The following is a 13481-nucleotide window of genomic DNA, read 5'->3' as shown; positions in this document are numbered from 1 at the left end:
ATTTTTAGAGGACACTATTCAACCTAGTACACCATCCTAAGGGTATGATCGCAGATTTACAGGTGCTACAATCACTAGTCTCTAGAAAGAGGAATATATTCAAGAAGTTAGAGTGGTGCACAAAATAAATGAATTTTATGTGGACACCCATTTGAGGATGTCATTGAGAGGACGTGACCTCCGGTTGACCCTCCAACCCCAGGCAATTAGAGCCTCTTTATCCCCTCCCCTGTCCTTGGAATGTATGTTCTGTCCACTGTTCCTGTACCAGGAGCCATTTTCAAGGATGTAGCCTTGAGAGAGCAATGTGTTGTTGAGATCATGTGGTCTGTACACTGGACTGAACCCCATTAAGGCTTCTATGTAAACTTTTAAGAATCTGGCAGGCAGGAGAGGAGATGTATTTATCTTGCTTCCGCCTGAGACAAGCCTTCTATGTAAATTCCCTGCCTATTAACACTGCCATCTACCAATCTGAATGGGTCTACCTCTCCTTGACCTTTGTGTAAGGCAGAAAGTTTAGAATTTCACTAGGGGAATTCCCTGAGGTCATGAACCAACAGCACCGATTTTTTGTAACTCAGTTTCTTTCAATTGTTATAGGAGCCCAAAGTAAGTGAAGACTCACTTTGCAGAAATTCATCACACTCAATATTTTTTATTTGGCATCTCATCTGCTATAAGAAACACCCCTCTGAACTGTTTCTGTAAAGAAGAAATTAACATTTTTTTTCACTCAGTGAAACAGAGAATCAGAAAGCCTTCCTAACCCTTCCTAACCCTTGGGTAGCCACGCAGATGGCTAAACTAATGGCTCTAAAAAAACTCTTGGACTCCATTAGTTTAGCCATCTGTGCGGCTACAGAACCTCTGTCAGACCAGGTAACCAAATGTAAAACAGCTAGTGGGAAGCAGCCACATAGCACAGGGGGATCAGCTCCCTGCTTTGTGACCACCTAGAGGGGTGGGATGGGGAGGGTGGGAGGGAGGGAGACACAAGAGGGAGGGGATATGGGGATATATGTATATGTATAGCTGATTCACTTTGTTATACAGCAGAAACTAACACATCACTGTAAAGCAATTACACTCCAATAAAGATGTTTAAAAAAAACCCAAACTCTTGGAGTAATGAGAGGTGTGGCAAAGGACCATTCATTTATTTAGACAAAAGTACCTTTAACTGCATTATCATCAAACATTTACTATATGGAGCATAGTAATGCTGTCTTTGTGGCACCATTAGATATGATGTGTATTTAGGCCTAAAAAGAATTCTTTCCCTGGGATGGCATTGGGAGAGCAAAAAATGACATAAAGGAGCAAAAAGGACAAACATAAAAGTAACATTTGGGCTGATTCTGACATTATTTTGAGCCATCCAGTCAATTCCATAAGTGATTCTAAGATATGATTCATGGGCGACCCTTCTTGATTACTCGTGGCTCCCCCAGTCCCTGCCATCTGTGGTACTTTGCAGTACCTGAATCCCGCCAGGCTTAGCTGACCAAAAACTAGGCCCAGTGAACAAGCCTCCGGAGCTGCGGGGCATCCCTTCTCGACACCTGAGCCCCCCACTCTCCTCTCTGGGTCCAAGGCTACCACCATAGCAACCGTATTCAGTTGGTTTCCATACCAGCCCGAAAGTCGATAAGCCTTTACAGAGTCCATCATATAACTACGAGGAGAGGGCAAATATGCATGTCAAAGGCCCTGTATTTGAAATACGTATTTCAAAGTCTGGACGGCATTATTAAGAGGAAAAGTAAGCCATGCTGCAGCACACACAGCTCTTTGTGAAACTAAGGTTTCAGGACAGTTGTGCGGGCGAGACTGTGACAGGGTGTTTCTAGAGAGGAACGCAAAGCAGGATCCTAGAACTACTTTTTATTTGTATTGCTCTGAACGCCAAACGGAAACACAGTAAGCAGTTTGTCTGGGGCGCTTGTCTTTTACCCAAAGACTTTCTGCCCTGGAGCCCAGGGGTTCTGCCTCTAGGTTGGGATAACAAGTGGCCCCGCGGGATCCCACCGGCTTCGCTCTGCGCTCGCGGGGTGGCCGGCCGGCGGGGTCCGCAGCGCGGCACGGGGGCGCGATGCCCGGCCTGCCGAGTTTTCGGTTTCCACTTTTCCTTTCCAGGCCTCTCCCACTTCCTTTCCCCCCGGTCCCCACGTCCGGGGGCCCGCACCTCTGCAGGGTCCCGTCCGCTCCCCCCGGGGACCCAAAGGAGGCGAATTCCTGTGGGTCCCAGGAGTGCCAAGAGTGCGCAGCGAGACGGGAAATTGCAAAAGTCCTCGCCCCTCTGCCCTCCCCCGCGGCTTTCCCGTAACTCCCGCCCCTGGGCGCGCGCCCCGCAGCTGATTCATTGCCCGGGCGCGGGGCCGGTCCTGCACGTCCACACCCGCGCTCGCCCCCGCCTCGCACCGCAGCGGCAGCCAAGCCGACGAGTCAGCCCGGCTCACGGAGCCTTACCGCCCGCGGGGTGAGTACCCACCCGACCGCCCGTCCCGCTCCCCTCCGCGCGCCCCGCCTCTCTCCGTGGCTCTTCCAACGGACGGACCTGGGTGGCGTCCGGTAGAATCCGACCCCTTTGCCGGCCCTTCCCGGCTGGACGCGGCCCGGAGCTCAGGCGTCTTCTCCCCTGCTTGGCGCCGAGGCCCCGCGTTTGCTTTGGTTCGGGATTCGCTCTGCTCCGAGACGGTGCTTTGAGGGGTCCTCACCCGTGGCGCGCCAGCCTGGTGCGTAACACTGGAATACTAATTTTTCCCAGAGCGCACGCTGCTGGGGGCACCACGACGGTTCCTACCCTGCTTTTACGTTCGCCATCCCACCGCCTCTTTCGCAGGTAGTTGGGAGTTAAAATTCCCATTTGACCCACTTTTGCCTCTCTCCCAACACTCCAGAGTGAACTGCTGTCTCCAGCCTCCCCTCACGCTCCCTTAACCCCCACCTGACAGTCATTCCTCTCGCAGTCCGCGATCTCCCTCCACCCGGTCTCTGTTTACACCTGGAAGCGGGAGGCGCTCACGCGCAGGTGGAGCGGGAAATCCCGGGGAGGTGTCTGGGATAGACGCCAAGCGAATGCAAGGAGCGCCGAGGTGTCTGGCCGGGCGGTGGGAGCCTTGCATTTGTAACTAACCCACCCCTCATCCTTTTATAGACAAACCTTTCCTAGGCAAAAAGCACGGAGGGGTTCAATAACTTGTCCAAGACCGTAGAGCTGGCCGCGGTGGCAATGACGTCGCGAAGCGCGGGGCTTTGCCCCTGACACCGAGAGCCCTTTCTTGACAGTCCTTGGCCCGCTCACGCATCCATCCGTCCTGCCTGCCTGTCCTATGGTGGGAAGCACAGTGCGCCATGCCACTGAGCAGGGACGCCTGGTAACTGACAAGGCTGAAGACTGAACAAGCTTATTCTCCAGCTCGAGAGGTCGATGTAGGCAGAGGATATGATGGAACTGAATGTAGTGTATTTCATTTGAGCTAGAAGGAGGGAAGCTCTGGGTCTTATTCTCAAGTCTCAACTGACTTTGGGACTTGGGTCAGGTTAACTTTATGGCCTCAGCCTCTGTCTCCTCCTCTGCAAAATAATAATGGTTCACACTTACTATGGGACCAGGCACTATTCTAAGTACTGTACATATGCTAGACGATTTAAGCGTCACCAGTGAGGTAGGTAGCAGTTTTCTCATTCTGATTTTATCAGTGAGAAAACTGAGACCCAGAGAAGTTAAGTAACTTGTCTGTGGTCACACAGCTAGCGCGTGACAGAGTCAGGATTTGGCTTTGGAATCTGCTTATAACCACTGTGTTGTGCCTCAAACTCTAGGACCCTTTTTAGAGTGTTTCCCACCCCACCCCACCCGTGGTGCTTCATTATTGTCCTGCTTCGTCTCTCTCCTTGGCTGTTTTAAAATGCACTCAGAGACCCTTGAAGCTGAAGGGCCCCGAAGGGTCATAGTGGCCAGGGGTTCCCAAACTTAGCTGTGTCTTAGAATCATTCTTGAAGCTTTTCAAAGCGCTGGCCTCCAGCTTCACCTGCCTACTCAGAATCGTCAGGGCATGCTAAGTTTGGCATCTCCCAGATAGCGTTCAGTATTGTTAGAATGCCTCCAGCGGCAGGGAGCTCACCAGCTAACGTGATTGTTGGACAGAGCTAATTCTCAGCTGTAACTTGCCTCCTTGTGGTACCTGTTCTGTCTCCTGTTGTCTCAGCAAATGTGTCTAAACCTCTAAACCTTCTGTATCAAAGGCCACCTTGAGAGGAAAGGGCTGGTCTTAGGTGTCCAACGGGGACTGGAGCCACACTGGGGAGAACACTTACACACTGGGTCTTTTCCTTCTACCCCGTTCTTTAACCTGAAAGAGCAGAAACATCTACAGGGGTGCAGAGAGGTGTTTCAGAGTCTCTGTTGTTTCTTGTAACCCTTTGTCCTGAAAAAGGAACCAAATCAGGAAAACTATCAGGGTGTTGAAAGAGGAATCGGTGGTGCTGTGATTTGACAAGAGGAAGGTGTGTGTTTTCCTTGTGGGAGGATTTTTGGCTTGGGTGGAAGGAAAACTGAGAGTCATCTTGCTCACTTACAGGAACAGTGAGCCCTGGCTCTCTTTTCCCTGGGGGAGGAAGTCCTCCTTGATTGAAAAAAATATATGAAAGGGGGAAATATAAGACAAATAAGATTTTGTGAGAAATACCCCTCCCTCCAAGCAGGCTTCCTTGCTCTGTAAAGCACAAGTTTCTTCTCCAGCAGCTGTGTCCTTGCTTTTACAAGGTTGTCTATTTTATTTTTGTGTTTTAAAAATAATGCAAATAATAAGTGAATATATATATGAACTATATGAAATGAAATGCACTCCCACTCCCACACAGAAGAGGGTAAGTTCAGGTTGGTACCTACTATTCCAAGATTTCTTCTTTTCTATACAATTGCATAATATGTATATAAACACTATGTTTTTTTAAAGATATTTTTCTTTTTTTAAAATTGTACAATTATCTATTTATTTATTTATTTTATTTTACTTTATTTTTGGCTTTGTTGGGTCTTCGTTTCTGCACACGGGCTTTCTCTAGTTGTGGCGAGCGGGGGCTACTTTTTGTTGTGGTGCACGGGCTTCTCATTGCGGTGGTTTCTCTTGTTGCAGAGCACAGGCTCTAGGCGCGCAGGCTTCAGTAGTTGTGGTGGGAGGGCTCAGTAGTTGTGGCTCCCGGGCTCTAGAGCTCAGGCTCAGTAGTTGTGGTACACAGGCTTAGCTAGTCTGTGGCATGTGGGATCTTCCCGGACCAGGGCTTGAACCCGTGTCCCCTGCATTGGCAGGCAGATTCTCAACCACTGTGCCACCAGGGAAGGCCTACACTATGTTTTAATATATGTAAATGAGATCTTACTATCATTGTGCAGCTTATTTTTTCACCCCCAAGTCTTAGAGATCGAACATCTCTGTATGTACCTCTTGCAATGGCTACATGTTATTCTAAAGTAATAGTGCTTATTCTTATTTCTTATTATTTTAATTAGAGACATTTATTCATCATTTCCCTTATTGATGGACATTTGAGTTGTTTAAAATTATTCAGCGTTAGCAACAGTGCTTCAGGGAAGATTGTGCATTCATCTTTGTGCTTAAGCCTGAGTATAATATACTAGGAGAGAGATTTGTGGGTCAAAGTGTTTATCCATTTTTCAACTTGATAGATAAAACCCTTCAAATTGCACCACTGACCCACCCCAGGTACTAATTTAAACTCAGCCCATTTCCCTCATCCTTCCTAAAACCAGGTGTTATCTCTTTTTTTTTTAATTTAAAATTTCAAATCTGGTAAATGAGTGAAATCCAATAAGGCATTTTAATTTGCATTTTGCTGATTATTGCTGCAATTTAATATTTCTAAACACAATATTTGTGGATCATGTGTGTCTCCTGTCAGTTACCTGTGCGTATCCTTTGCTCACTTTTCTACTGAGTTGCTTTCTCTTATTTCTATTTACTGCAGAAGCTCTACAGGTACTCGGTTTCTTAATCTTTTGTCTGTTGTAGATGATGCAAATATTTCTTCTAGTGTAATGCTCATTTTCCAAATTTTTTTTATTATGGTAAAATACATAATATAAAATTTACCATTTTAATCATTTTAAGTATACAGGTCTGTGTCATTAAGTACATTCATATTGTTGTGCAACCATCCCCACCGTCCATCTCCAGAACTCTTCATCTTGCAAAACTGAAACTGTACCCATTAGACAATAATTCCACATTCCCCCTCTTCCCAACCCCTGATAGCCATCATTCTACTTTCTGTCTCTATGCATTCAAATACTCCAGGTACCTCATATAAATGGGGGAATCATATAGTCTTTGCCTTTTTGTAACTGGCTTATTTCACTAAGCAAAATGTCCTCAAGGCTCATCCATGCTGTAGCATGTATCAGAATTTCCTTCCTTTTTAAGGCTGAATAATATTCCATTGTTTATGTATACCACATTCTGCTTATCCATTTATAATGCTTTTATTTATTTATTTTTAGAATAAATTTATTTATTTATATTTTACTTTTGGCTGCGTTGGGTCTTCGTTGTGGTGTGCGGGCTTCTCACTGCAGTGGCTTCTCTTGTTGCAGAGCACGGGCTCTAGGCGTGCAGGCTTCAGTAGTTGTGGTGCACGGGCTCAGTAGTTGTGGTGCACGGGCTCAGTAGTTGTGGCACATGGGCTCAGTAGTTGTGGCTCACGGGCTGTAGAGTGCAGGCTCAGTAGTTGTGGCACACGGGCTTAGTTGCTCCGCGGCATGTGGGATCCTCCCAGACCAGTGATCGAACCCATGTCCCCTGCATTGGCAGGTGGATTCTCAACCACTGCGCCACCAGGGAAGCCCAATGCTTTTATTTTTAACTATCTTTTGCTGCACAGAAGTTTTAAATGTTTGTGTAATCAACTCTGCAATCTCATGCTTTCTGTGCTTTGTCTAGCTTAGAAAGGTCTTTTTCACCTAAAAATTATTTTTAAGTTTTTTTCTAATACTTTTATTATTTTGGTTTTACATTTAGCTCTGCAAAATTTCAGATTTTTGTATAAGGTGGAAGGTAAAATGTAACTTAACTTTTTTCCTAAGTTTTAAGCAGTTGCTCCCATACTGTTTATATAATCATACAACTTTTTTCTAACTCATTTGAAATTCTATTTTTACAGTAAAATAAATTCCTATTTATATAAGGCCCTGTTTCAGGATTCTACCCTATTTCACTGATCTATTTTTGTCTCTTCTTCTGCCAGTATCACCTGTGTTAAATGCTATAGCTTGATGGTATATTTTTATTTCTAGGAGTATATATTTGTGGTTTTTTCCCTCAGAACGTTTTCTGAAAATGATTCTCATACATTTTCATTTTGTATAAACTTTACATATAACTTGTCAAGTTTAATAAAATCCTATTGGCATTTTTCTTAAGATTTTCTTGGCTTTCTAATTATCAGTAATTTTTTTATGCCTTAATGTCGATTGTCGTATGCCCTTCACACATGCAGGAAGCAGTGTGATGTGACTGGCGAGTGACTCACATGGCTCAAGCTCTGAATTGACTGTGTCAACCTGGACAAGTTACTTTTAGCTTTTCTTAGCCTTAATTTCCCTATCTTTGTATGGGGATGATAATTGAATCTCCTTTCAGGGGGCTGTTATAAGGATTCTATTAATGAATGCATGTAAATCACTTAGCAAAGCACCTAGCAGAGGGTTAGCACCCAGTACGTGCTAGCTGGGATCATTTTCACATTTCCCTTCCTATCCTGCTGTGGGCACTGCAGTGTGCCTTGTCAGAGCAAGAACTGGTAAATCTTCTCCTTCATATATCCGTAGTGTCCTAGGAGACAAAAATATGTAATAAATATTGAATATAGTAGTGCTTCTCAAACTTCAGTGTGTATCTGCATCACCTGGGGATGATGTTTAATTGTTTAAATGCAGATTTTTATCCCACACTTTGCAAATGTAGTCTCTCACTGATATATATATATATTTATTTATTTATTTATTTATTTTTATTTATTTATTTTTTGCGGTATGTGGGCCTCTCACTGTTATGGCCTCTCTCGTTGCGGAGCACAGGCTCCGGACACGCACGCTCAACGGCCGTGGCTCACGGGCCCAGCCGCTCCGCGGCATGTGGGATCTTCCCGGACCGGGGCACGAACCCACGTCCCCTGCATTGGCAGGCGGACTCGCAACCACTGCGCCACCAGGGAAGCCCTCTTACTGATATTTAAAATTATGCTGCTAGTGACAGTATGTCCTTTGGGGATAAATGTGATTGATGTGACTTGTAAATTGCTTTCTTTTAATATTATATGCTAAAGAACTAAATTGTATTTAGGCTGTTTCCTTTCTTCCTTCCTCCCTTCCTTCCTTTCTTCTTTTTCTTTTTTTTTCCTTATGAAAAGAGAGTTAGTGAAAGTGCTAAACTTAACAGCAAATTCTATTCTTAGATCTGAAATCACTGAGACAGTTAACTACGTGGATTATTTAAAACTGTTGATTTATGACGAAGACAGCCACATAAAATATATCCAGTCTGAGTATGAAATGTAAGTCAGCTGATAGGAAAGCCCGAATTACAAGTGTCTTAGCAAAGAGAAAGACATAAGGAACACTTGGAAAAACATAAGACTAAATGTAAGATTAAAAAGAACTCTTGGAAAGCATGGACTGAGGTTCTGCTGTGTGAGAACAGTGTGTGACAGCTCTTGAGAAGAGGTAAGTCAACAGGAGCTACACTCTCGTGTGGGTAAATTTCTCACACATCACATTATCTCTTAGTCAATTCTCTCTACTCCCAGTCTTCCTAACAGGGGACTTTGAGCAAGTTAATCTCAATCTAGTGTGCCCATCTGTCTGAAGAGGATGGCAGTATATTTTTCTATCTGGGACATTGGTTACTTTCTGTTTGAAAATGCATTAGTAGTGTGCCTGCATTTTCTCAGGACCTGAGAGATCACATTTTTTTTGTAGGGAAATACATGACACCCTCAGAGACTGATCCAGTACCTAAAAAATATCAACCTTTCTTCAGGTCTGTTTAACAGCTATGGGCTGGATTTGAATCACAAAACACTTTTGACTAGTTTACCCCTGTTGGGATATATGTGTGGAAATAATGGAATTGCCAGTACTTGCACAAGACTGAACGCAATATTTGTAAAACACACATACGCACACATACACACATGCACACACATGTTTTAATGCTTTATGTTGCAGAATTACATAACTTGAGAGAGATCTATAATTTCTCTCATCCTACTTGCTTCTCTTCCCCCACACCAGCTCTAAATTTATAACTGTTAGTAGTTGGGTGTGTCTTTGGGGGCCAGTTTGGATCCTTCAAGTAGAAGACAGCAAGGCAGAAATAGATGTGCAGGAGATCTTTTGGGAAAGCATTGTGAAGTATAAAGGGAGAAGGGAGCAGGAATAGGCAGAGAGCACCTCCAAACCCACTGCAGGTCTGAGCCCTGTGAAAGGGGATAGGGAAGAAGAAAGATCGGCAAGGAAGAGCTTCCAGCTACAGGGCAGCTCAGAGAAAGTTCCAGCCAGTGATGGGGAGGCTTTGATCAAAGGTTGTCTATTAGAGGAGCCCCGTGTCGGGTGGAGAAGACTTGGTTTGATATTTGATGGGAGCAGCCAGGGGGGACTGTGGGCTTGGGTGTGAACGTGCAGTGGATCCAAAGGTGTGGCAATGGAGGCTGTCAGGAAGCTATGCAGTAGGTTCCTGCGAAGGGAGCTCTGAGTGGCATAGCTGTACGGTTGCCACACTTCTCTTCTAGAGGTGGTTTTCTGCACATGCTCTTCTGAAACTTGCTTTTTCTTTCAATATTTTTTGGACATTCTTCCATGTCAACACATGATTCTAGCTCATCCTTTTTAACAGCTTGATAATATTCTTTTGTAGAAATGCACCATAATTAAATTTTCTACTTTCTTTGGATGGATATTTAGATTGTTTTAATTTTTTTCCTCAATAAAAACAATGTTACAATGAACAGAGGACAAAATCCCAGAAATAGTATTTCTGCCTCAAAGATAATGCATACTAAAATTTTAATAGATATTGCCAAATTGACCTTGTTAAAGTTGTGCTTTTTGACCATCGGTGAGTAGCAGTGCCTACTTTTTCAAACTCTTACCAGTGCTAGGTATTAAGACCTTTTTAAGCTTTGCCAATTGGACACCACACAGACACACACAGAGATATACACAGCTACTGCTTTAATTTGTGTGTATTTAATTATTAGTGATAGTGTCCAGTTTTTCTTTTTTCTTTTTGGTTATTGACATTTCTTTCTTTTCTGTGAATTACATAATCATGTCATTTGCCAGTTTTTCTATAGAGTTTCTTGTCTTTTTCTTATTGATTTCTAAGATCTCTCTATATATTAGGGATAGTAACCTTTGACATAAGTATTGAAACTGTTGTTCCCAGTTTGGTTTTGGACCTATTATATTACCAAAGATTTTCAATATTCATTTGATTGGTACAGCAGTCTTTACCTTTTTTTGCTTCTGGTTTCGTATCATGCTTGGACAGATTATACAAATATTCACCTATGTTTTATTCTAGTAATCTTTTTCTTCCATTTTTACTGAGATATAATTGACATACAACACTGTATAAGTTTCGGGTGTACACATAATGATTTAACTTACATACATCATGAAGTGATGATTACGGTAAGTTTAGTGAACATCCATCATCTCATATAAATACATAATTAAAGAAATAGAGAAAATATCTTCCTTGTGATGAAAACTCTTAGGATTTACTCTCTTAATAACTCTCATATGTAACGTACATCACCATTAATTATCTTTATCATGCTGCACATTACATCCCTCCTATTTATTTGTCTCAGAACTAGAAGTTTGTACCTTTTGCCTGCCTTCCTCCAATTCCCCCTCCCCCTACTCCCTGCCTCTGGTAGCTACAAATCTGATCTCTTTTTCTAATAGTTTGTTTTTGAAGTGTCATCGACCTACAACATTATGTTAGTTCCTAATACACAACATGGTGATTCAGTATTTCTATACATTTCCAATGATCGCCAGAAGTCTAGTCATCTGTCACCATACAAAGATATTACATAATTATTGACTATATTCCCCACACTGTACATTTCATACCTGTGACTCATTTATTTTGTAATTGAAAGTTTATATACCTTAATCTCCCTCCCCTATTTCTCTCCTCCCCCCAACCCCACCCCTCTGGCAACCACCTATTTGTTCTCTCTATCTACAACTTTGTTTCTATTTAGTTATATTTGTTCATTTATTATAGTTTTTAGATTCCACATTATAGGTGAAATTACATGGTATTTGTCTTTCTCTCTCTGACTTATTTCACTTATCATAATAACCTTTAGGTCCATTCATGTTGTTGCAAATGCCAAGATTGAATTCTTTTTTATGGCTAAGTAATATTCCATTGTGTACATATGCCACATCTTCTTTATCCATTTATCTTTTGATGGGCACAGGGGTTGCTTCCATATCTTGACAATTGTAAATAATGCTGCAATGAACATAGGGGTGCATACATCTTTTAAAATTAGTGTTTTCATTTGTTTCAGATAAATACCCAGAAGTGGAATTACTGGATCATATGGAGTTCTATTTTTAATTTTTTGAGGAACCTCCAAACTATTTTCCATAGTGGCTGCACCAATTTACATTCCCATCAACAATGCAAGAGGGTTCCCTTTTCTTCACATCCTTGTCAGCATTTGCTATTTGTTGTATTTTGATGGTAGCTGTTCTGACAGGTGTGAGGTGATAACTCACTGTGGTTTTGGTTTGCATTTCCCCAATAATTAGTGATGTTGAGCATCTTTTCATGTGCCTGTTGGCCATCCGTATGTCTTCTTTGGAAAAATGTCTGTTCAGGCCTTCTGACCATTTTTTAATTGGATTGTTTGTTTTTTTTGATGTTGAGTTTTATGAGTTCTCTGTTTATTCTAGTAAAGCTAATGGTCTTGCATTTACATTTTTGTTCATCTGGATTTTATTTTGTTGAAGGAAATGAAGCAGTAGCAATAATGATCAAATTAACATTAATTGGATTTACTGTGTGTATGTTCTCATAATCTTATTTGATCCTCATGGCAATCCTATGAGGTAGGTTATTTATTCTCATTTTACAGAAAAGAAAATCGAAGCCTAGATGGTTTAAGTAACTTGTCTATAGTCATATAGTTATTAAGTGCCAGGGGGGGATTAGACCCTAAGTAGTCTTATGTCAGAGCAGCTGTACGTAACTGTTACAGCTTCCTTTTCCCATACGTGTCTGGGTTGGTACATTGTTCCAGTACCATTTGGGTGAATAATGTATCTTTTCTCAAATGAAGTATCACCTTTAGCATTTACTAAATACCTACATATTCTTTGGGTCCAGAATATTCCTTGGATCCAGGTTTTCCAGTTCTTTCTTTGACTTCACATACAACTTAGAGACTCAACTTTACTCCTATCTGGAATCACAGATTCCAAGAATCATTAACTAAACATTGCTTAAAAAAAGAAGATGAGCTGTGAGTCAATTCAGTCTCATAAATCAGGATTGACCTTACAAAACTAGTAGAAACACTTAAGTGGGTAGGTTTAGAGGGCGGGGAAGAAGTGCTTGAACCTTGCGCCTGCCTCCGAGTGATGGATACTTAAGGAGGAAGGGGTGGTGGAATTGGGGTGAAACCTTGTGGGTAATCAATCCTATGCTGTAATGGTGGAGGCCCTTTCAAAGGGGCTCTGAAAGACAAATGGCAGGGCTCTTAAAAAAAAAAAAGAACCTGGAAGATGTGGGCATCCTCCATGAAGTGGCATGCAACTCTTTGTACTGCCACATAGAGCTCTTTCGCAAGGTACACACACGGATCCCGTGTCGTACTTGAACAGCTTCTTCTTTAAAATAGTATTTGCATATGACATCATTGGGGCATCCAGCCAATTTTGAAGAGTTGGGAAACACACCCATGTTCTTGGGAAGCAAGTGATCGATTAAACTGCTTCCCATGGGGATTATTTGCGGTGGGGAAACTTCTCAGGAATAAATATTTCAGTAATGACAGAACAAGAAGTACTGGTGAAGAGGGGCAGATTTTTCAAAAGCTGTGTTTTCATTACACATGTAGTTTTTATTACACATGTAGTGGATATTTGAATATCCCTCAAGTGTAGTATTACACATGAGGGATATTCAAAGGCATCTTCTTTTTGCAAAGAGACAAGATTTGAATGAGAAGTTCTACGAAAGGAGTGGGTAGTTTTTCTTTCCTTTCCTCCCGAGAAGGAATGTCAGTGAAAGACTATGAATTCGGCAACATTTGGCAACAGAAAATGTAGAAGGGCCTGAAAAAGAATCTATTTTAATTAAAATAAAATTGAGGGCTTCCCTGGTGGCGCAGTGGTTGAGAGTCCGCCTGCCGATGCGGGGGACACGGGT

At 42.5% G+C, this 13481-nt stretch overlaps 1 protein-coding gene across 5 annotated transcripts in view; it reads left to right on the top strand.

Annotated features, from left to right (window-relative positions):
* The first annotated feature begins 2351 nt into the window (after positions 1 to 2351).
* The window catches only part of OSMR (oncostatin M receptor), a 57947-nt gene continuing 46817 nt past the window's right edge, over positions 2352 to 13481 (top strand). For 4 of the 5 annotated variants that reach the window (XR_003429906.1, XR_003429907.1, XM_027092633.1 and 1 more), the window contains exon 1: positions 2352 to 2482. The gene's annotated coding sequence lies outside the window, so the exon portion shown is untranslated. The remainder of the gene's footprint in view (positions 2483 to 13481) is intronic. The other variant, XM_027092634.1, reaches the window with a different exon arrangement.

Source organism: Aethalodelphis obliquidens, unplaced genomic scaffold, assembly GCF_003676395.1.
Source record: "Aethalodelphis obliquidens isolate GAN/ISIS:26980383/991018 unplaced genomic scaffold, ASM367639v1 scaffold80, whole genome shotgun sequence".
NCBI lineage: Eukaryota > Metazoa > Chordata > Mammalia > Artiodactyla > Delphinidae > Aethalodelphis > Aethalodelphis obliquidens.
Note: the sequence above shows the minus strand (reverse complement) of the source record. Positions and strands in the feature narration are given on the sequence as shown.